Source organism: Hylaeus volcanicus, chromosome 7 (genome assembly GCF_026283585.1).
Source record: "Hylaeus volcanicus isolate JK05 chromosome 7, UHH_iyHylVolc1.0_haploid, whole genome shotgun sequence".
NCBI classification, from domain to species: domain Eukaryota; kingdom Metazoa; phylum Arthropoda; class Insecta; order Hymenoptera; family Colletidae; genus Hylaeus; species Hylaeus volcanicus.
Genome location: NC_071982.1, coordinates 9,855,401 through 9,877,558, shown reverse-complemented (window position 1 = coordinate 9,877,558; position 22,158 = coordinate 9,855,401). Strand labels below are relative to the sequence as shown.

General features: G+C 36.9%; 1 protein-coding gene across 2 annotated transcripts in view; it reads right to left on the bottom strand.

Moving 5' to 3' along the window:
• Nucleotides 1–19,988, bottom strand: part of LOC128880230 (protein Wnt-5b-like) — a 140,229-nt gene extending 120,241 nt beyond the window's left edge. The window contains exons 1-3 of one of the 2 annotated variants that reach the window (XM_054130078.1): nucleotides 19,446–19,988; nucleotides 19,167–19,359; nucleotides 18,982–19,101 (exon numbers count right to left, since the gene is read on the bottom strand). The gene's annotated coding sequence lies outside the window, so the exon portion shown is untranslated. The remainder of the gene's footprint in view (nucleotides 1–18,981; nucleotides 19,102–19,166; nucleotides 19,360–19,445) is intronic. The other variant, XM_054130079.1, reaches the window with a different exon arrangement.
• Between the last annotated feature and the right edge of the window lie 2,170 nt (nucleotides 19,989–22,158).

Genomic DNA, 22,158 nt, shown 5'->3' with positions numbered 1-22,158 from the left:
TGCTTTTAAAATATTTCTTTGGACAATACTGTTCTAACGTTATTGTAATGGATCCGCTGTGGGCCTTAGATCGTTCTCGTTTATGCAATATCCTACTATGTAGGAGATATCTCGACTAGAAGAGGTATACCGTTCTATTGACCCTTTACTAGGTCCCTAAGATGTCTAGAACGCTAATTGATTCGTACTTCGACAAGAAGCCTTAACCAACCCCCCTTCCGTCAGTAGATAACCCTTAGATTCTTTTATTTATATTGTTGAAAAATTCCCTAATAGTTTTAAACACTTTTAGTTTGTTGAGTTTAAGCAAGCCTATCACCGATTGGCCTGTTAACTCTATTTCTTTTTTTAATTTTTCTTTAATCAATTCCCTCTCCCAATTATATAGATCACAGTCGAACATCACATGATCTACTGTCTCCTCGTCCTGTCTGCAATCACACATGGGATCGTTTATAATACCTTTTCTGGCTAAAGACGAGTTCAAGTTGTAATGATTGGATCGAATGCGAGATATTATTCTAACCGTTCCCCTATCCAAAGTGTTTTTGTATTTATTAAACCGGGACTTGTATTTCAGTCTATCGTTATCCATCCCTATTTCATCAAAAAATAGTTTTCCTTTTTCTTTTCCAATTTCTATTGCATTTTCTCTAAATTTGTTCCAGAAACACTGTTTCAACTCGACCATAATTTCCTGAACTGGGACTTTATATTGATTGCAGGGATTGAGGTTTGTAGCTTTTTTCGCTTCTTCGTCTGCCAGTTCATTGCCCATAATTCCCTTGTGGCCACCCAATGACAATCTTATCTTTCTCGATGTTTTGCAACAGTTTCCAAGTGTCGTAAATCCATGGGTTCTTCAATCCTTCTGTGCACTTGTTTTCCACGTTTTCCAGTGCTTTTATCGCCGATAGTGAATCCGACAATATTAAACAGCTAGTATATCTTTCTTCTGCTTGGAATCTTCTTACTGCTGTGTTTATTCCTATTAATTCTGTTGAGAATACGGTGAATTTATTAGATACAGCTATACTTTCTTTCATGCAGTTATTATCTGTTATTTTAATTATTCCTATTCCATTAGAGGGTTTATCTTTGGCCTTACTCCCGTCTGTGTATATAATAAATGTGTTGTTTTTAGTTAAGTTGTGTTAGTGTAGAAAAATATCCGTCACCCTAGCTTTTGGAATACCCTCCTTTTCAAAAAGTTTGCCTGTGTCTACATCATAAGTCACTTTTCTCTCTCGTCTCCTTTCTTCTTCATTACCAAATACAATTTTCCAACTTGTCTCCCTTTCCTTTATAAAATCTCTTTTATATATCCACTCTTCATTACTTCACATATGATAAAATTCTTTCTCCGAAATATTAGGAGAAACTTGGACACCTTTTTTTCTTCGTCCTGTATGGAGTGTTGGGTATTTATTAAATATCTCTATCATTGTTCTTAAAGTAGGGTTCTTAAAGTAGGTGTCCATCCTGCTTCTCCATATATAACATTCAAGGGCGTGGATCTTCTGTAACTGATTGCCACTCTCAGAGCTTCGGTTTCTATTTTCCTGATCCTTTCTTAATCTTTTTGTTGTCCGTTAGAATTTAAATAAACCGGAGCCGCATATTCCGCTACAGATGAAAGAAATGCTCTCGCCATCATTAGAGCATAGCTCTGCTTAATACCTTTGTTCCCGTGGCACAAAAATTTTAAGATCCAGAGACATTTTTTCAATTTACTTATTATCATGTCAATGTGACTTTTAAAGTTTAGTTTGTTATCGATGATGATTCCTAGAAACTTAGCCGTATCTTTTATTTGTACGTGCTTTTGTTGATCGGCAATTCTCACCTCTATCTTGTTTTCTGACGGTTTGTCGCCGAAGAAAACTACATTGGTCTTTTCTTCTGATATTAATAAATTTCTTTCCTCCAAGAAGTCACTCAGCTGTGAGGTTCCCTCTTCTAAAATTGTCCTTAGTGTTTAAAAAATTGTTTGACGACGCAATGATCGCTATGTCATCTGCGTACTCTAAGAAGGAAACGTTGTTAAAATTTATGGATGCATTAATCCCTGTTATGTATAAGTTGAATAGGGTCGGGCTGATGATTGAACCCTGGGGGACCCCTATCCTCCAGAGCAAGCACCACTCTACCCCTTCTGAACTAAGAATGTTTACCGTTCTGTTTGTGAGCCACTCTTTTAACCAATAGGTGATTTTGTTTGGGCAGCCTTGTTGTCCCAGATTATTTAACAAAATCCCGAAGTCGACATTGTCGTACGCTCCTTTGACATCTATACAGGCTATAACTGTTGTTTTATTTTCTCTAGAACTTTGTTTAATGTTCATCACGAGTCGGTTTAGGTTGTCCCCCGTAAACCTTTCCCTTCTGAAACCTGATTGTGTTTCCTCTACAATGCCCTTTGCTTCTGCCCAAAGGTTAATTCTTGTGTTTATTAGCTTTTCCATGATCTTCCCAGCGCAGGAAGTGAGAGTAATTGGTCTCAGTGCCCCTTTGCCTGTTTTATCCAGAAAACAGATTCGTCCTGATTTCCAATCCCTTGGCATTCTTAAGTTTGTCCAACTGTCCTTTATAATCCAACATAATATTTTCTTCATAAATATAGGCAGCTCCGATATGGTTCTATAGTCAACTCGGTCATCCCCTGGTGCAGATCGTTTGCTTTTTTGGCTCTCTATGGTTAATAAAATTTCCGTATTGGAAATTTCCCCCAACCATGGTTCGTTTTGGTTAGAATTTTTTACTACCTTAAAATAATCGGTCAGAACAGGATCTAACTCTTGTCTAAAATCGTTCTGCAGTAGATTTTTCTCCCTTAGCTTGCCAATTTCCTCTTCCTCGAGTTTCCTTCTAACCCTCGGATTAACTATCGAGCGTTCTTTAGTAAAATAGCTTCTAACCCCCTTGACTTTATTCCACAGCTTACGTATATCTTTCTCTTATGATACTTCGTTTGTAAATCTTATCCACCCTTCTTCTTTTTTCCTTTTCTTCAGAAGATTTCATTGTTGCCTATTTTCTTCCATTACTATAAAATCTTCTGGGTTTCCCGTAGACCATACTCTCCTGGAACTTTTTTTCCATTTTTCCCAGAGGGCTTTGCAGTCATTGTCCCACCAAGAACACTTCGTTTTGGCATGGTTAGGCTTTTTTGAACTGTTCAACTGTCTTCTGTTCCCGTTCGGTCTTGGGCTACCAATGACGTCTAATTCATTGTTTCCCTCATTCGTTTGTCTCGTTGAGAGTGTATTAATCAAATTCGCGGTTTCTATAATATAATATTTCCATATTTCATATTTTTCATCTACACTCCGGGACAAAAAGATAGCACATCTTATATTTTCCCATATTTTGTGTTAAAAGCTGATTAAGATACATATTTTCTTTTACTGATAACTCAGAGCATGTCTGTGCATACAATTTACGAAATATCATCCACAACATATACTTCGACAGGATTCTGACACAAAAAATGTAATCATTGTTGTTCGCAAGCGGGACAAAATGATAGCACATGTAGTAAATCTACGCTTTCCAGTTACACTGAAGCTCGCAAATTGGGAACATCAGCCCCGGAACATAGTTAATAAAGTCCGTGATATTATTTCGTGTTGTATATTTGTTCAAAAAAGGCGAACTATTATATAAAAATGGTTCGCGGATAGAGACTGAACGCGTGTGAAATTGACACTATAATAAAATTGAAAGAATTAACAATATGCAGTGACAAAAATAGCAAGAATTATGAATAGAAGTCGAAAAGTAATAATGAACTTCTTGGAAAATCCGGAAAATTATGGTAAAAAGAAGAGTTCTGAACGTCCGCGAAGTCTAAATGCCCGGGAACGACGTGCAATACTAAGAGCAGCATCAAATTCTAAGATGACTACAAGGCAAATAGCTCAAAGTGTTGGTGGAGACACTAATATAAAGAATGTGAGACGTGTTTTACAAAACTGCAAATACATAACACGAAGAAAATTGAAGAAAAAACCTTGGTTAACTGTGCAACGTAAGATGAATCGATTACACTTTGCGGAAAAGAATATTCATATGCGAAAGAAATGGCGAAGAATAATATTTACGGATGAAAAGAGTTTTAACTTAGATGGACCTGATGATCTGAGTTACTATTTTCACGATATGCGAAAAGTGAAACAGTTTTTGAGTCGTCGGCAAATGGGAGGTGGTGGTGTGATGATTTGGTGCGGTATCGGGTACTATGGTAAAATGGAAATCAAATTTATAATTAGACAAATGAATAGCAAAATGTACTTGGAAATGATTAAGGAACAAATAAACACTTACGCCACCAGAATTGCTGGAGAGAAGTTTATTTTTCAGCAGGATAATGCCGCAGTACACACGGGAAAAGTAGTAAAAGAATACTTTTCTCGAGAAAAAATTCGCGTTTTTGATTGGCCAGCAAGGTCACCCGACCTTAACATTATTGAAAATTGTTGGGGAAATCTTGCCCGAGCTATATATGGAAATGGCAGACAATTTGGAAATATTGCCAAATTAAAAAAAAGTATTCAAGATGAGTGGGAGTAATTAAAACAAAAAACTATTAAAAAACTCCATAAATCTTTGCCAAAGAGAATGATGGCTGTTATTAAATGTAAAGGAGGAGCCATAACATTAAGCATTAAATATCATTCGTTGATTTATTGTTATACACAATTTTAAGTTAAATGTCCTATCATTTTGTCCCACTATATTTCCTTAACAGTTCTTTCTTTTTTTAATAAAATTGTATAGACTGGCGAAATTCAATCCAATTTTATTTGTGTATGTTTATAGAGGTATTTTGCAAGAATGTATAAAAACAAAACCTTGGTTGTAACGTTAAATAAATAAAAATTATATTAATTTTAAAGTGTGCTATCTTTTTGTCCCGGAGTGTAATCGAACACAAACCTAGCCTTTGACGGTAGCTTGTAGAATCAAACATGAATAGAAAAAAAACACATTCCTTCCTTGAAATCAACGTCGTCACGCCATTTTCACCCTGCTGGCAGTGCCGCACCCTGTATAAAGTTTGTAAATATGTTCAATTGTTAATATCTTAATAGGTTTAGTATTGTAAATATGTTAAATGCGTTGCTTGTTACGAATGAAAGGCGTTAAATCATGAAATGTAACAGTGGCGTATACATGTATAATTGTTGGAAAGATAAGCACACCGAATATTACCATCGCGTTTAAATATCACGGTTACAAATATCATTGGAAGAAGGACATGTAAATATCGCGCATTTAGGTTAAACCTTTATTTTGCTATTTCTTCTTCATGTACGCTCCGAATACCGAAGCCGTAACTCGAATAGCAGCGCGATTCGTCCGCGCGCACGTTGTCGCTAGGACGAATCGAGCGGTTTGGTGGACGCGAGGAGCGAGACGCGGTACAACTCGTAAACACCAAATTCTTGCGTGTACCGAGTCGCGAAATCTTGAAGACTTTTTCTATAAACTGGCGACGATCACGTGGTTCTAAGATCCTTTGTCTCCAAAGCTTCTAGAACGTTCCATCGAGTTTACGTGGTCAAGCAAGGCACGAGCCTTCTGACTTCTCATCGTACAGTCGCGAAAGCGTGATATTAGTCCGAGCGAATAATTTAGAGCAGAGTTGCAGTATTAAATTCATTTTGTGAAAAGTGAGTGATAGGCAAGGACTCTTATTCCTCGTTAAAATAATTTTATTTTAATTTATTTAAAGCATTTTAGATTTAGATTTTCTTTTTCCTTTTTGTAAATAATAATTTCGCTTTTGATTACGTAAATTATAATTCTTTCACGTGTGTGTGCTTTCCTTCAACCACAGGGCGATTCGAACAACGCACAAAGTCAAAACCAGCGTTTACTCGACTTATATTGTAAAGAGATTTAGTGGTGAGTTGATTTTTCTTCCAAGCAATATTTTTTGTATAAATATTTATAAATGTATTTTATTGTGACCACACGGAATATCAATAAATGATATTTCATTTCCGGGGAATCCCTCATTGATGTTCTCGGGTGGTATTTCCATTCATATTTTCTAAAATATTATTCCGAAAATTTTATTGTATTCTTTATTATATGAAACTACAATTTCTGGTTTCTGGAATATCAATAAATGATATATTTCATTTCTGGGGTAACCCTATCTGATATTCCAGGAACAAATATATATGTATTTTTTTTTTCCATTGTTTTTCTTTATTAAATGCGTAACTGAATTTTTGACGATTTCATATGTGTATTTTCTGTATGAGATTATAAGGAAGGAAAGTGTGTATATTAAATCTTGTCGACCAAACGTACATTTGATCCAAATCACATAACTCATTGTATTATTAAAATCAATACTACGAAAATATTAATTGAATAAATATTACAGTGGCATGTTAACAATAGAACATTTTTATAGTTGAATTAACCGCTCACATCCATTTGAAATCCCAAATCTTAAGTAAAATAGAGGACATAGAAATTCACATACGAGCCAGGGCCCGTACGGGACTGCTGTGACAAAGACCTGACCTTGCCGATAGGCAAGTAAAATATATATAATAATAATATTTAAAAATTATTTAAGCTGTGACGCAGGAATCTGTGTCCCACGTCACACCTATATACTCTAACTGCTTATTTGTAATTGCACTATATATATAATTCATCGCTTTTATATCCATATCTTGCCATTCTTTTTCTTTATCCATTTCTCCTTTCCTTCTTTCTACTACAACTTTGCAATTTTTGTAATGTAGAAATTTTAATATCCGTCTTTTCCAATTTTTGTAATCTTCGCCATCGTAAACTGGAATCGTTATATCGTCACTCTTCACATAGGCCATCTTGAATAATTATTCACAGCACGTTCCTTTTCGATTTATTCTTTTTCACTTGTTGCTTCAACCAAAAAGTTTAACCACGCTCTGCTACCATGTTAAATAAATGACGATTTGTTTCTTTATAATTAGAATGATATAATTATATATATAGTATACAAATGAAAGTTATAATATTAAATACATAAGTAACCGAAAAACACGTGTGCACTTGGTGAACGTTCCTAACGGAAAAGTAAACAGACAAAACATAAACTGTCGCGTGTGTTCTCTTGTCTCCATTTTTCATATCCATCCACAGATGTCGCACACAGCCCTGCATACGCCCAGCTCATATAATATTATAAATGTAAATTTGTTAATTAACACTTTCAACATGAACTATATGTTCCTCCTTGATAATCCTTAGATTTAAATCGTGTTTATGGAAGATCATCATGCCAGACCCCGGTACTCCCGGCGACTGTCTGTTACTTCGTTGTGTTATGTTATTATATTTAATATCATATCCCTTTACGTTTTTGATGGGAAATTTTTCGATCCAGGTTTCGCATATCATAATTATATCGTAATCATCTACTATATTTAGTAATTCATTACATTTGGTTTTAAGACTCTTGCATTCCAAAAACCCAACTTTAAATTGGAAAGCATGTCTGTCTTTGGTTTCCTCTTATTTCCTAGTAGCAGGGTTCTGAGGAAGACTATTGCGCAAAATCTACTGTTTTGCTATATGACGCCTTATAATTTATCCTGTAGGTTCTCTTTAGCTTGGGTGGCTATTTGACAATTGTTTTCCTCTTGCTCCTTTTCGATTAACACCTTTGTTATTTCTTCTTTGTTTGGGCTTAATTCTACTCCTTCATATGTAATCGTTACCTCTTCTATTTTGTTCAACTCCTCCAATTCTACCACCCCTTCCATATCCTGCGAGGAATCCGTCGGAGTGGAGACGCTAATCTAAGTTGTCTTCGTTTTTTCTTCTATTTCCTTGTAGGTATTTGTTTTGATTTCCGCTTCCGTTTCCATTTCTACAGCTTCTTTGGAAGGGTTTTGTTGACACGGTGTATCTTTACCCTCCCGCTCTTCGTTTACCATTATCGCAACGGTGTTATCGTAGCCCATTGCTGCTATAGGCGTACCGGGTTCCCGTTTTGCGTATATTTTTTCTTCTTCCTTTCTGTTAACTTGTGCGTTAACAGGCAGGCCTGTATCCTTTGACCCTATATCAGGGACCCTCTGTGCCCTGGTTGGGTGGTACATTCTTCTATTTTTGTTTATTCTCGCGATGATCGCGTCTTCTATATGTTCGCTGCGCACCCATTCGAGGAGGAGATCCAGATCCGCCTCTGAGATGCTCGTTGGTGCTCTCGGCTGGTTTTTCTTACCTCAATTTTTTCCTAAATTACCTTTCTCCTCGTTGATGCCTTTCTTGTCCATTGATACCTGATGGTATCCATGGTTTCCAGCGAGGCTTGTTCCACTGGTAATTCTGCCAACCTATGCTAACCTAATTTTAAACTTAGTGTCAGAATTTTGTTTACCTTCCGTTTCCTTTTTTCTTTCTTCATAGGCATTCTGAATTCTGCATGACCATCTTCCCAAAATTCAACGGGCTCCTTAGCGTGGAACCTACCCAACTCAGGGAATTCCTTCTCGTAGTCTTTAGCCGATAGTCCTCTGAATTCCCGGATGCCCAGTTCATCTCTCCCTTTTGCTCTGGCTTCCATATAAGACAGGTTTTTGTAGGCTATAAGCTTATTTGTAGCCTGTTCCATTTGCCATAACTTGCATGCCCTACTGAGGGCACCGTGTTCTTCGCCACAGTTGACGTACCGTGGCCTCTCATATACCGTGGCCCACAAATAAAGCAAAGCTTCTTTTCCTCGTTGCAGTGCTTTTTGAAATGTCCGTATCTCAAACAGAAGAAGCATTGCTTCACTGATTTCACGTAAGGCAACACCGATACACTCACGTCCGCCCCCCCCCCCTCCCCCCATAGTGAAATCCGTGTAGGCAAACTGTCTCCAGCAAATTTGTTAAGACTAGGCCGGACTCCACATATTGAGAACCTTTATCGCTCCTCACCCGTTTTTCACCTTTCTGCGTCTACAGGCCCTGTCCTTCTTCTGCTGCTTCCAATAACTCTTGCGGGCTGAACTCCCAATCGCGGCAGATGCCCCATCTTTCCTTGGCTCTTTGTGGAACCCTAAACTTTATCTCGTTGTTTTCCAGCTTGCTATTAATATGTTTCAACAGCTCATAACCCCTCACCGGGTTCCTTAGCCGAATTTCGGCCGATCTATTGTTTAACATTTTGACTCTCTCTGTGTCATAACAAATGTCTAAAAATACGAATATAGTTAGTTTTTTTAAATTTAGAAGCGCTCTTTGCGTCCAGATATGCCTCAAAGAACTTCAGATACGTCTCCTGGTTATTCTCTGATAACGGCTTGGTGTAGGCTTTGTTTTTTAAGTCCACTATTTCCACTATCGTTGGTTTGATGACTGTGGTATTTGCGACTCTCTTTTTGTTCGTTTGTATGACGTCGTTTGAAGTTTTTCGCTTTCCCTTCTTTCCTTTATTTAAACTGCTTGATTGCACAAGCGCTGTTGTTTCCTCCTCCTTCTTCTCTTCCTCCGAGTCTCAGAGTGCTCTCCTTTTTCTGCTAGGCACTATGCTTCTCCCATACTGCCTGTCTGTCATCGCCTGTGCTGTGTTAACTAGTGCTATTTCCCTAGATGTACTAGGGGAGGCCTTCGTCTCTTCATCCATCTTCGTATACAATTTCCCTAGACTCTTTTTCAGTGAGAATGAAAGAAAAAGAGAGAAAAATTCCCTATACCCGCCTTTCTCCTTCTCGTAGGTTATGTTTTCAGTTCGCTATTAAAATTGACTTTAAACTGTTATTCCTTCAATATGTAAATACACCACTTCTCAAAAACTCTTATTTATGCGCTTACGTATGCGTCTATTCTCTATGAATACTCTTTCGCTTCTGGGATAGCGCGTCCTTTTTAAACTTCGTACGAGCGCGTCTAACGGAAGGCTTACCAACTACTATATACAAAGAATTCCAACTAGTGACTAAAAATACTTAACTTAACTAAAACTAGATGGCGCTTGTTATTTACACTTGTAGGGAAACTATTTGTACGAATAAAGCTCCTACAATACTTTATCCGTAAGTCTGACTAGTGTCAGAAAACCCAAGAAAACTTCCGTACTGAAGTTAAAAAATGGAATAGTTTATTAAGATGGTGTACAAGAAAACTTGGATGATGCACTACGCACGCTGGCTCGGCTCGTTCTTAAGCGCGTCGCAGCGCGTGGTAAAACCCAGCCTGTGGCTTTGTCCCCACGCTCGCGAACGGCTCGCGAGCCTACACACTTGTGGGGTTAGGCCAAGGCGACCAACCCTCACACCTTCGCTAACTGAGGAACATCTAGGGATTTTGATACCTAGATGTTCCCGCAGTTTTAAGGAGAAGGAAGCGTAGTTGTTTTGTTACCACTTCTTCCCGGACTAAGTAAGCGTACACGTCTACCGCGAATCGTAAAGTCCCTAAATTCTTATTTCTATTCTTGTTCTGTTATTAAAACTTTGTTAATTAAATCGTGTTGTTATTTCGTAAAAAGTTCTGTAGGTTATATTTGGTACATAAATACCTACACACTTGTTGCGCGTCCGTGCGGTTTTATTTTTAAGGACTTAGGGTTTTACTGACGTTCAGGACGCACGTGACAAGATTATTAGAACTGCGTGCGACTTAGCCAGAAATAAGTTAATTTAAGGGTGCGCAGGAGACCCAGCAAAACTCCGAGTTGACTTCAGCGACAGTTGCGGAAAAAGTAGGAAGCTCTGAGACAAGGATAGATAGATCCTTGTCTCTCCAATGATGCTGTGACAGAGAGGGAGATACAACAATCGGAGGAGAGACAAAGACAGAATGATGTCAAACGTTTGTAATTTTCCAAACAGTTATTGTAATATTATGAGGCGAGGAAGCGACCTTTCCGACTGATTTTTTTTTTAAACTGTTCCTTACAAAATTCCGCTGCAGGGGATAGTTACACATTTTGCAATTCGCTTTTGAAACGTGCTAAAAATATGTTTAAAGACAAGACATTTTTTGTGGGTCTTTTTCCAAAAATCTTTAACTATCCCCATTTTACGCAGCACCATTTTATAGGAACAGTTTTAAAAAAAGTCAGCCAAAAAGGTTGCTTTCTCGCCTCATAAAATTACATTGGTGTTGTCGCTACGATTGAGACGATTCATATGCCAACATGGCTGCCTCAATATCGTGCTTTCCACCGCAGCGCTGTCGTCGTCTTCCTTTCTGTTACCGTGACCGTATCGTTACCACGAAGTATACGCACGACTAAAAAGGTGTATCTTAATTAACCCTGCATAATTTTACAAATATATTCATGATTTATGGACAAATGTAGGACAATATATAAAGACAATATATAAATAATAAGAACAAATATATTCATGATTTCGCGCTCATAGGCACAATAGCCATAGCACCCCATACCTGTTACCCTGGATACGACACTGTTAACGGTCATTCTAGCAGTACATGGACGAAAAAACCCGGCCCAGCTGGTATCACTGATCGTAGTATCGTACATAAGATATCGCTAGTTCTATCCCAAGCTGCTGTGTATTTTTTTTATTCTTATTTTATATTTTGTTCGGTTACCGAACATCTTGTATAATTTATAAAAAAAAAAATTTTGATATAAGAGGTAATATGAAATATAAAATACAAACAAATAACCGAATACTTTCCTGTTTCGCTGTATGTATATCGTGTTTGGTCTCATTGTAATCATAAAAATCTTACAAATACATTGGAAAAAGTTAGATTTTAAAAAATTAATAAATAAAAAAGTTTTATTGTTACATTAGTATTGTCTCGCGGCCCCCGATATGTTTTGATTCCTAGCTTCATGCCTTGGATATCTCTCTCTCTCTCTCTCTCTCTCTCTCTCTCGCTTTCCTCTCTCTGTCTCTTTCTATGTTCGGGCTCGGCTGCAGCCGCATGTAAACTTAGAACTCTTTCACACGACGATACGCGTATCACAATACGCGCGTGCGATACGTATCTGCTAGCAAGATATTTATGCGATACTGTATCCAACTAATTTCGTAGCTCGGTGTTGATCATTTGTTTTTCAGTTAAACATATCTTCACGTTTGAGAAACACGCGTTCTTAATTAGTGAAAACCTTTCTGAAATAATGGATGAGATTGAAGCTTTATCCATTTGGCTTCTACATAAAAAAGCTACTAAAAGGAGAAAAGTTAAGAGAAAATATTGGGTTCATCCTATTAATAATATAAGAGAAGAAACGGGAGCTTCTCATATTTTATTCGAAGAACTTTGTAACGATCCATGTAAATTCTTCAATTATTATGTTTAAAAATTTTTTATGAGGAAGATGAACGAATTCGACGATACTGCGCAGCGTCGTGTGAATGCTCGCATCTATTTCAATGTTTCGTCGGCCGCCCCGACGCAGAAAAGTTGCCGGCGGCCGACCAACCGCGGATACCGAAAATCAGTATCGCGATACTGTATCTCGCGAGAATCGCCGTCTGAACGCTTCCATAACATTATGTGTACCATCGGTATCCTGCATACGCGTATCGTCGTGTGAAAGAGCTCTTAGAATCGACACCTCGGCTGGTTATTATACCTACATATATTGTATGTGTAACCAAATGTTTCGATCAGCTTCGAATCCGTCCAAATGTTGAAAGCGTCAACGAAGTAGAAAGAGACTGACAAGGGAACGGGCCCAGATATGACGCTAATTTTTTGATGAGCCTTTGCACAGTGGAAAACTGAAGCGAATGATATTCAGTTTTGGGGGTAAACGATTTATAGTTTACGTCGTAAACTTTACGAGATATTCAACATTGAAGTTATTATTGCTGCTTACTTGGTGAATTATAAGCGACTCTGTCAATAGTGAATTCGGCATGGTCAGTAAAACATCAACATAATAATTCCTCTGTCGCGAGTTCGAGTCCCGTTGAAACATTCTTACACATTTCTTTTTTTTCACCATCTTTTAAAAATACATTCGTTAAATATGACTTATTTATAACTAATGTGCTAAAACAATTTCCATTTTGAATGTATGATCTACATGAACTTGCGTGATAATTTTCGAAAAAGCAGTGGAAACAAAAATTTTAATCACCATGTACATCGAATGAATGCTTTAGATTCACAACTGCAAAATTGTTTATTTAATTCTACTGGGAATACCGCTTGATTTACGTTAATGATATGTACTCGATTTTTTGATAGCCATAATGTGTACCAAGCATATTTATGTAGAATAGACATAAATATATTGAAATTCATTATACAAATAGAAACAAGTACAGCAATGTCTCGAAATAAGTAACTCGATCGGGACCGGCGAGTTGCTTATTTCGAAGTAGGTATGGTATTCGGCTTGACCGTTCTCGAGCGTGACGAGGAGGAACCCGTAGACAAAACAGGGGGTTCGGTGTAGCGGCAAACTATAAAGTATAAAGTGATCGTTCGAACATGAGTGTTATACTTTGGAGAATGATAGAAGATAACATGCTTTCTCATTTTAGCACTAGTAAAATCGAACGAATGGAACGTACATGACAACTAACAGTAGTATTCCGGAGAATACACACGCCAGAGAAAGAGAAAACATTACACACATTCTGTCCTCTTTACGCTTGCTTTCAAAAGTAAAATATATAAGCTCGGGTGCTTCATACTCTTAGTACGGTACTGAACCATGCTGAAAGGCATATTTAGATTATCGGCACACCAGCAGCGGGAGAGATGACACCAGCACTGTGGTGTGCTGTGGTGGAGAGCGTGAAACTCAAGCCATTGTGCAAGCGCATCAGTCTTCTCGATTTCATAACGACAACACCAATGTAATTTTATGAGGCGGGGAAGCGACCTTTCCAGTTGATTTTCGTTTTAAACTGTTCCTTATAAAATTCCGCTGCGGGGGATAGTTACACATTTTGCAATTTCGCTTCTGAAACATGCTAAAAATACGTTCAAAGGCAGGAAATTTTTTTTTTTTTCAATTTTTTCCAAAAAACACTTGACGAGACGATAGATTTACTTTCCCTGATTACGAAATGCATAATTATTATATGTTTTTTTCATTATTGTGCCTGAAAAACGGGAAAAACTATCTAGTAGTTTACCTACTTCCCGTTGGTGGCGCCAGTTTGTCTCCTGCGCACCCTTAAGATAAATTAAGAAATGTAATATTAACTTTATTGTAACAGTTTGAATATAACTAATTTAACACAAACGTTGAATTTCTTTACTTTAAATACAAGCTTTTACAATAAACGTCTGTACTGGTTAACGATCGCTATGCGAGTGAGTATTAACAAATTGTTTTAAATAAAATGCAATAAAAAAAAAACGAAATACCGTAAATACAAGAAAATCGTAATTGGCGCTAAACTAACTTCAAACAGAACTGGCAAACGCAAAGGCTCATTCATTATCAAAAGTTCTGGTACGCAACACACTATGTGCGACTCTGGGGGCCTATTCTCGAGTCGTACGATCAGTTTTCGTATACGCAAGTTGGTCACTTCCACATGATGTTGCTTCAAACGGTATTCTCGAAAGCGCTGATTCGTATACGAAATGTTTCGTACGGTTTGCATCGGGTGGCTGATGACCACACGAAACGCAAGTTCGTATGAAATTCGCGCATGCGCACTAGTTTTAGCGTCAGTAATTGACGAAATATAATACAGCAAACATACAGAAAAATATATATATATTTTATAAAATTGTATTCAATTCTACACCGAAAGCCTTAATAATAGAATATCAGTCATTTTTATAACTACTTTATTATTACATTACTATTTTAAAGTAGATATGTACAGCCACCTTAACTTATATACAGAGCTCTAAAGTAATGATTACTTTTGTATTCATTACAATTTGGAATAATTAAATTCGAATTCATCTAGTAAATGTTTTACCCTATACTGTTTTGAAAAAATTATTTGTACCTCTTTTCCATTACAATTGCAATATCTTTCCACGTTACCCATGAGGTAATATTGCTGTCAACGAGTTTTTTTTAAAGTGGTGTCCCCAATAGTCCTATTCCACTAAGAAGAATATGCATAACGTACATAGTTTATCATAACGAGTTACTTAAATTTTAAGTAATTCTTGAGTACTTTCTTTTTAGTAATTATGCAATACATTATTCTTAATTACTGAGTAATTCATTACTTTTAAATAATTTCTTATAACTACCCAGAAAGTAATTAAAAGGTATTCCAAATCTAAAGTAAATAAAAATATCTAAAAGTAATTAAAAGATAATTATAATTACTTTTTAATTATTTTGAGGTAATTTTATATACTTTAGATTTGGGATACCTTTTAATTACTTTCCGGGTAGTTATAAGTAATTGAATTACTCAGTAATTAAGAATAAGGTATTGCATAATTACTAAAAACAAAGTAATCAAGAATTACTTAAATAATTACCTTCTAATTTAAAATTGAAATTTATTGTACTATGCAAATTTTCGAAAGACAGAACTTTCATATGATTCATCCGTAGTGTGTAGTAGCTAAAGTTTCTAAGGCTGCCGCAATTCTTTCTTTAGCTACTACATCCCTCTCCAGCAATGCCAATTTTTTATTGTAATACTCCTTTCTATTTTCTTTATCTTCCTCGGCTATTCGTGCCAGAAGCACTGAAGCTTGTGATCTCATGCCAGAGGTTTGTTTTTCTAGAGACGCGGTAGCATCTCGACGCCAAGTACATGAAAAATTATACGCCACCGTGTATACTGGCGCTGGCGCTATCACGTATCTTTTACTCGTAAAACTGCGATTCCAACCTAACCCGAAACTGCTGTCATTAATATCTCGTCACGCCTGCTGTATTTTCTAAATCCAAAGGCATTTTTCTAATGTAAATCGCATATAAGCTTTCTAATAAGACCAAAATCAATAAAATCGGTCTATGTATAACTGAGATATCGTAATATCATGTCATGAATCTGTCAAAAATTGTAGATTTTTCTTCTGATTCTGATTCTTATTCTTTTCGTCAACACTTAGCCAATAGGAGCTAAGGCCGTTCGTCGATTCGACTCTCGGAATCAGTCGGCAAGGCTCGTCGGTCGGAATTGTAATATGGCTCTCACTCATGCCGCTCGTTCATTTCTAACCTGTAACTGTCAGTTTGGATTTGTGACATTTGGTTTCTTGCAACAAGACTTTTTGACATGCATTGTGCGTACTTTTGAAAACTCAAAGGACTGAAACTGAAATTATAATACAATAAATTGTGTGTTACCAATAGTGGATCTATTTGTACATTTTCCCACTTTATTTATTAACATTTAAATTTATTACAACAAGATTTGATCTGCCACGCGTTGTGCATACTTGTGAATTTTATTCTAATACAATAAATTGTGCATTACACATAGTGGATCTCTTTCTTTATTTCTCATTTCATGTTTAACATTTCAATTTCTAGCAACAAGACATTTTGCGATGCGTTGTATGTACTTTAGAAACATAAAAAACTGAAACTGGTATTATAATATAATAAATTGTGGGTTAGAGATAGTGTAGACCTCTTTTTTCATTTCATACTTCATTTTTAACATGTAAGTTTGTTACAACAAGACTTTCTGCCTTGCGTTCAGTGTGCTTTTGAAAACTTAAGGGACTGAATCTGGTATTGTAATATAATACATTGTGTGTTATTCATATGACATTAATTTTATTTGTAAATAACACATACAAACGTTATTTTACTTGCAAATTAATGTAGAGCTTAAGATAAAAATACATTTGTCTTTTATTATAGTAAGCGTAGAGTCTACAATATACATAATGTGTCTAAAGCCATATATAGGAAACAGACCAACTTCAGTCCATTAAGTTTTCAAAAGTATACAGAACGCATGGCAGGATGTCTCACTGCAAGAAATTTAAATGTTAAAGGTGAAGCGAGAAATGAAAACAAGAAACCAATTATTTGTAACGCACAATTTATTGTATTAGAATACAGTTCATACGTTCACAGAACACATGGCAGAAAGTCTTGTAACAAATTTAAATAATGAGAAAATGAGAGAATGAACAGAGATCCACTATTTGTAATAGATAATTTATTGCATTACAATAATATAGAAAAAGAAAGGTCAGACTTAGTCCTTTAAGTTCTCAAAAGTATGCACGACACATGACAGAAAGTCATGTTGCATTTAAATGTTACTGATAAACTGATTACATTTTTTTTTTAATAAATTGCTTGCAATGAGACTTACTGCAATGCATTCCACGTACTTTTGAAACCTTAAAGGACTCAAACTGATCTCCCATTTTCTATATTATTGTAATCACTTTATCAGTAACATTTAAATTTCTTGCAACAAGACTTTCTGTCATGTGTCGTGCATACATTTGAGAACTTAAAGGACTAAGTCTGACCTTTCTTTTTCTATTTTATTGTAATACAATAAATTATCTATTACAAATAGTGGATCTCTGTTTATTTTCTCATTATTTAAATTTATTACAAGACTTTCTGCCATGCGTTCTGTGAATGTATGAACTGTATTCTAATACAACAAATTGTGCGTTAGAAATAGTTGATCTCTCTATTCATTTCTCATTTCTTCTTTAATAAATTTCTTGCAATGAGACTTCCTACAATGCGTTCCGCGTACTTTTGAAACCTTAATGGATTCAAACTGATATCTCATTTTCTATTATTTGAAATCATTCACTATACAAATTATCTTTGTAAAAAGAAGTGAGATCCCTATAAAAAACTTCAAAAAAGTAAAAAAATTACGCCAAGTACATGAAAAAGTAGAGGACTCAAGGAGTTATCATAGAAAAATAAAAGATCCCCATAAAAAACTACAAGTAGAAAAAGATGTAAAATCAAAATGAGCAGCCAGTACATGACAGTCCTTTCCAATAAAGTGCAAAGGCGACACTGTATAACACAATGTAAAATTCGGTGGTTTCCAACTATGCGTAGCTAATATGCTGTGTTCAACACTGCCGACGTTCAGATCCTAATGACAATTCATGTAAAGTGACTGCTCCGCACTTTGGCGGTGAAATGAAGAAGCTAAATAGTGTATCATCCACAAACTGAGGCTGTTTAAAAATTTGCCTAGATGTTCGCGGCCTGGAAGTCAAATGCTTGGCGTGGCCAGCTAAGCCATTCTCAGATCATCAAGACCTATACTTTCTCTCTCGCAGGCTTTTACATAATTTGTCAATTTAAAACTCTTACGATATGAGTACATTTCCATTGCATTGCGTTTTAAATTATTTCTAAGGTCATTCATCGACACCGATACCTTTCCTCCCACAAGCTTTCAGATTATTTGTCAATTTAAAACTCTGACAATATAAGTACACTTTCATTATTTTGCGTTTTAAAATAATTCTTATTCATCGACACGACCTTGTCTGGCCACGCCAAGCATTTGACTTCCAAGCCGCGAACATCTAGGCAAATTTTTAAACAGCCTCAGTTTGTGGATGATACGCTATTTTACTTTTTCACGTCACCGCTAAAGTGTGGAGCAGTCACTTGACATGAATTGTCATTAGGATCTGAACGTCCGGACTGTTGAACACAGCATTTTAGCTGCACATAGTTGGAAATCACCGAATTTTACATTGTGTTACACAGTGTCGCCTTTGCACTTTATTGGAAAGGACTTTCATGTACTGGCTGCTCATTTTGATTTCACATCTTTTTCTACTTTCTTGTACTCTTTTATGGAGATCTTTTATTTTTCTATGATAACTCCTTGAGTCCTCCATTCTTTCATGTACTTGGCGTAATTTTTTTACTTTTTTGAAGTTTTTTATGGGGTGTAATTTAGTGGCTTGACGTAGAGGGTGTTTCTGTCTCACTATAAATAAGCAATATATTAATCCATGTCCAGTGGGCATTTTTAACTTATAAATAAAAATATTTAAAGTAAAGTTAAGTAAATAAATTTGTTATGAAATTTCATAACAGTAACCGTTTCTATATAAATAGAAAAATACATCAGCTGTTACTTACCTTTTTCTATCTTAATCGTTGGTCTCTCCACTATTATTGAAGGGCCAGGTTGCGAGTCTGCTAGTGTTTCCACCTTCTCATTGTCCACCAAGTTTGCATCTAAATATTCTTCGGAGTATTCTTTCAATGGAAAAAGTAATATTTTAGTATCTTGGATATACTTTTCAATTTTTAAACATATTTACATATAAATTGTATCAGTGTTTCATCTGTCGTATTGGAATCATCCTTTACTTGTGTAACATGTATTGTGTTGAGGACACGTTCCTCCTCCACCGATAAATTGTCTGTATTTAACGGACCACCGCCTGTGGCATTTAAATTTCTATTAATTGAAGACTGCTTTGCCTTCGCTTTGCCTCGGAAATCTTGCCACGTCTATTTTACAAAGGAAAAAAAATATGTTAATGCAGCTTTTGCAAAATTGAATATAAAACACTTATAAACACTATGTAAACACTTACACGTCTCCATTGTTTCCAATCTTTCTTCGCCTCTAGCGAAGCGTTTAAAATATTTGTTATTTTTTGCCACAAACGATGCCCATCTTTATACGTATAATTGGCCGAAAATTTTGACCTCGTTAGGTTTTTGGTTTGCTTCTATAAATTCAATAAGAATTTCTTTTTGCTCGCGGGATATGTTCCCCGTTCGTTTCATTGGTTTACCCTCGTCACACATTTTTGTTTTACGCAATGCTTTCCACGATGTTTCCGCAAACGCTTGTGGGATAATACTGCCTTTCCTCAAACGCTTCTCGGTTAATACTGCCAAGTTTCTAAATTTGGGAAAACCCATGGTCACTTGGAAGTACCGTCGCATCCCGTGGCCGCAATAAAACATTACAACTTGAGTGTAATAAACGGGCGGCTAGGGCCTCTTTCACAGCGTTCTCGTTTACGGAAAACTACACGTGACATTGACAGGACGCCATGTATATTTCCGTTGGTATTTTCTAAAGTTGAACAATCATTGGTTCGTCTCCAACGCGTAAATCTGGCAATACTGTAATTTCATACGTATACGAATCGGTGATTACCGAATCATCCAGAATACCGTTTTCGTATGTCAACGATTCGTACACGAAACATGCCATACGAAAGTGTTCGTATACGATTAAATTCACACGAAACTCGAGAATAGACCCCTACTGGTCGCTACAGGATTATAGGGACTTTCCCCTAGGCTTGGTCAGGTTGGCACTACCGTCGCGTCGGCGTGGGGTTTTTCCGGAGAGTGGCGAGCGTGCAACTGTCAAGCGTGCAAGTAGTGATGGACATTCGTAGGATTTTTCGTGATCATGCGCATTGGAGCGAGCGTTGCAGTCCTCACTGCTGTATACACTTACTTAGAATTTAGGGTACCATTGGATCCCAGTAAGGAACAAAATATAATGTCCTCTTGTTTTCCTCGATGATTCCTGACGTGAACGGCTGCGATTCATTATCATTTTTTTTTAATTTTCCCTAATATTACACTCACGAACACTAACACTCTTGTACTTAATTTGTCCGTTAAAAACGCGGAAAAATTGCACAGGCCTCTTAAATTCACCTCCTCTGGCGGTTCGGATACATGTATGGTAGCAGACGACATGTAGCTGCGACGTCAGCTTACGCATGTGCAGAAAGGAATTTCTCGAAGGAAAAATCCCACGAATGTCCATCACTGCGTGTAAGCACAGCGGGCAAAACCCTAGGTTTTAAATAAATCTGAAGTTTGCCGATGTATTTGTCTCGTTGTACTACTGTCTACTTGTATTATTTGCGATGTTCCACCAGTTGCGAAATATTTCTAAAAAATGGGCAGTATCTGTATAATTAAAATCTTTCATAACTGCGATTGTTGAATGATGGAAAATATTATTTACTAGAAAAACTTTTTACCTATCAAAATTATTAAGAAACTGATTCATAATTTAATTTATAAGCTTTCCTAATAATTAAACATTTTTCAAAATCGTAAACTGTACGTAAATGGTTAAATTTAGCTAATCTTTGTTCTGTTACGAGCCAGGGCGATAGCGACGCGCGTGTGAGCCCAGCGAGTGGGATAGATTTGAGAATTGAACCAATACGATTAATTATTGTGTATCAATGGTGCCGAAGGCTGAGGATAGATTAGACAATGCAGACGACTCTGACGTGAAGTCAGATAGTTGCAGGGATCGGTATCTCCCAGTAAAGGGTAACCGCAGGATAGGTTGAATTAGGGAATTCGGGTTGAATACACTGAGCTTAAATCGTATCGTTGATGAATAATACGCGTCGCGGATAAAGCCTCGCAACTTATTAATTTAATTGAATAATAACTCGAGCGGCAAAGTTATTATGTTGTGGGATCGTTACACAGGCTAGGATTGCTTGTTATATCGTGAAGGTTTAGTAATTGACTTAGGAAACTTTGAATTTACACAAAAGAATATATATATTCAGAATAACTATACTAAGTTACAAATGTGCAATGTTGTGTTGTCGCGGTCGTGTGTAGTAAACGTTGAATTTAATTACCTAATTGTTGCACGGTGTTAACGCACTGACGATGCGGGGGTCGAGTGTGATTCTAAATGCCGTAATAGATGAAAACCGTCTTCGCGGATCTATAAGGTTAACTTGATCGAAAGGGAAACTGAAGCCCGATCTCACTAAAGCACACTCTGCAACGATGGACGTGATGTGACTCTACGTAACTCTATCGTTCTAATCCCGTGAGCAACGAAAATCGTGGGTTTATATACCCCTAAATGTTGGTGGGGATCCGTCGGTGATTTCCATATTTGGAAATCTGACGGTTAGGATTTTCGTGGCTCTGAGGTGAGAAGCTGCGTTCCCTGGGAAACGGTAGATAAGAAGTCTCCCCCGCAAAGAGTATGCAGCTGCAGGATGCACTCCAGGGAGACCGAGCTCCAAATCCCAGGAGGGTAGATAAAATAAAATTGATGAACGCGAGCTTTGGAAACAAACAGCGAGTTTCTGTATACGTAACATCTCGCCCCCCCCCCCCCCCAAGATGAAACATCGCGGTTCGCGTGATGCTTTCACCTTAGAAGCGAGCTGTTACGCATATGTGATAGTGTCGGGTGTAGTGTAATGTTGTTTGTACTTATCTCTATTGAATGTTGATGTCCGGTGGGTGATGTTGTCAGAGTCCGGTTGGTGTGATGTCTGCCACCGCGTA